Here is a 3259-nt window from a genome sequence, read left to right on the forward strand (position 1 = left end):
ACTGATTCAGAGCCTCTCTTCCACTTCCCGACACTCCGAGGTGTCACTAGCCCGGTTCTGGATTTTGATCACAAGATGGGCTATGGACAGGTTCGATGTCCAAACTGCTGACGGTGCACCGATGTCTTCGATTGGTACGTTCCACACCACGAAGATCATCGTATCCGCTGCATCGAAATTCTCCTTCATTGGCTCTATCCCGGAGTCGATGTATGGTAGTGTGCCATCAGACAACAGTATGATCAAGGCGATCAAGGAGTTAGGGCCATCTGGTCCGAGGGAACTGACACCGGACATGTTGAGATCGATCCATGATGCCGACAAACCGGTGGCCAGGGGTAAGAAGGCAGACAAGGGGAAGAAACCATCCAAAGCCCCAAAACCTACTCCCAAGAAGCGCAAACAACCGAAGGCTGCCTCGTCACCACAACCGAAATGGAGGAAGACCCAACAAAAGCGAAAGCTAATCCTTTCCTCCTCATCAAGTGAATCCGAAGTTGAGAGTTCGGACGCTGAGGGATCACAAGGCGATGACTCTCCTCTACGAGGCAACACACCCCCTCGGTCCCCAACCCCGGAGATGGAACTTCACCAATCCCCAGTTCCTTCCCCTCCACCCACAATACCTATTTCCATTCCCACCATAACCCCTACTATACCACCAACCTCTTTCCCTATACCTCCACCCATATTCACCACCTCAACCGAAACACCACCTGTAACCGAAACCCCTCCCGTAACCGAACCTCCACAAACCGAAACCCATACACAACCACCACCCGAAACTAACCCCCCACCTACTCAACCTGAACCAACCAAACCCATAACACCCCCAGCTTCACCACCACCTCAATCTCCAGAAGACGCCTCCGATGGCGATGATCAATACCTAGGTGGTGATCACCTGAACTTTGATTCGGTCTACTATAGTCCGTTTCAAGTTCAAAGTGATGAGGAGGATGATGCTCCTGTAACCAAGAAGCATCTCCGCGAGCTGAACGAGAAGGTTGATCAACTTCTCGCCTCCTCTTCAAACCAGCAGTCCACCTTATCTGAAGCTGCCCTTCAGAGGATCGTTGATGCCTTCTCCAGGGCTCAACATGATTCAGTAGCCTCAGCAACTGCTGCGATAGACGCCTCCACCCGAGCCTGTGAGGCAGCGACCGAAAAAGTCGATAAACTATTCTCCGACGCTTCGGACCTGATAAAGTCTTTGCAGGAAAGCGCCAATGCCACAAAGACGACTCTTGAACCGATTGTTCAACAATTGGCCAAGTTCGTCTCGACGGAGTTGACTTCGTTCGCTACCCTCCGCCAAAACCTCAGCGACGACAACTCGGCACTCCGTGCCTCCATCGATGCCCGTCTGGCAAAACTCCAAGAGGATCTTGCGGCTGAAAATAAACTGATGGACGTCCTGGCGAGTAAGACTACTGCCTTCAAGGTCAAGAGCACCCAACTTTCCAACTCCGAACAACAATTGGAGGCTCTTCGATCCGAAAGGGAAATCATCAAGACGTGTGTTTCGGATGTCCACGCAGCTCTATCTAACATCCTCGAAGCACACGACCCCATCCTCAATCACTCGGTGAGGCGTACCCTCGCTGAGAAACTCTCTCCGGCCATGGATATATTGAGTAAAATTGAAGGCCTACCCAGTTTCGTGTCCATTCCGAAACAAGGGGGAGATGAGAAGAAAGGATCGAAACCACCTCCTTCCTCAAAAGCAACTCACACAACCGAATCACCCCCAACTGGTCATGCCTCGGGTTCGGGTGTGAAGGACAAGGGTAAAAACATTGCAGAGGGAGGAGATGAAGATGAAGATGAAGACAAGGAGACTATTGCGGACATGTTAAAAAGAAAGAACAGTCGCAATACTGATGACGATGTCAGTCGTGTGGCACGTGAAGCTGAAGAAGCCGAACGTAAACAAAAAGAAGCCAACGATCTCCTTGAGAGCCGAAAGTTGCTCTTCCCTGCCTGGACCAGGGATCGGTTGATAAAAGAGGCCATAGAGACTCCAAGCATACTATGGCTCGAGCCGGTGATATCGTTCGACTGCATCAACTCGGTCGATTCGCAATTTGATATGCCGCTGACTCGAAAGGCGTTCATCTTCCACGCCTTCTCCAACATTTTCGAAGTCCCGCATCCGAACGATGAGCTTGACAGGGAGCTCATTGACTTTTATCTGGAGGCCGCTCGCCCTCAATACCTTACATGGAGCGCCCAGAAGATTGTCAATGTTCGGGTGATGAAGCCTTTTGCCGTGGGGAGATTCACAAACGTCAAGTTCAAGCTTATCCGAGGATCTGCAAGAACTGCTCACATGATCTCTCTGGCGGATCTGCCCAATCTGAACCCTCATGATTGGATAGTCTTGTACAACATCTTGCTGACAAACGAAGCCGAATATGGTCCCATCTTAGACCATGTCAAAAGGATGCTGGCATGCTATATCATGGAGGTGGCCCTAATGGATCAGGAGGTTGCCACAGTGTTTAAGAAGAAACCGAAAGTCAAGCCTGTGGGATCGGCCAGTGATCTAAACACGATGAAAATGGGCAAGATAGATTCGAGGCGAAACTCTGTGATGTTCACCAGAGCCGAAGGACAGAAATGTCTGTTCGCGTTAGCTGACAAGCACCTCTACACCACTACCTGCTTGGAACACGTCCTATCAATCGTCAAGCGGTGTAAGGACAATTCGGCTGATGACATCAAATACTTTGAAGATATGATCAATTGGTACGTCCGGTTTAGACAGACCATCCTTTCCATAACCAAGTGTCTGTTTAGTACCGTGAAGAAGAAGGTACCAGCTTCATCCGCCGGCCCAAGTAAGAAGTGAAGGTCTCGCTCCAAATTGACGCAAAGGGGGAGATTGTTGGGCTGAAGTTTTGTTTTGTATTGCATCTTTTGGGCTCGTTAGATTAGCCTTTTATTCTCCGGTTTGGGCCAGTCCAAACGAGAGCCTTTTATGTATTGTATATAAGTTAAATGCTTGCATGCATATTAGGTTAAGATTCTAGAGATTATCGATACAGCGATAGATCAAGAGTATAATATTTTTCTGTAATCGTTCTTGTAATCTTCTAATCCTTTACAGTTGATGTTCTTAATCGAGCTCTTCTAAGGATTTTATTTAATCATTCGACACGTTTGATTCAAGCTGTTTGTTCTTATTATTGCGTTGTTAACTGTTTTATATTCATATACTTGTTCAAGATCTAATCGATCTTCTTAGATTAACAGT

This window comes from Lactuca sativa, chromosome 1 (assembly GCF_002870075.4).
Source record: "Lactuca sativa cultivar Salinas chromosome 1, Lsat_Salinas_v11, whole genome shotgun sequence".
NCBI lineage: Eukaryota > Viridiplantae > Streptophyta > Magnoliopsida > Asterales > Asteraceae > Lactuca > Lactuca sativa.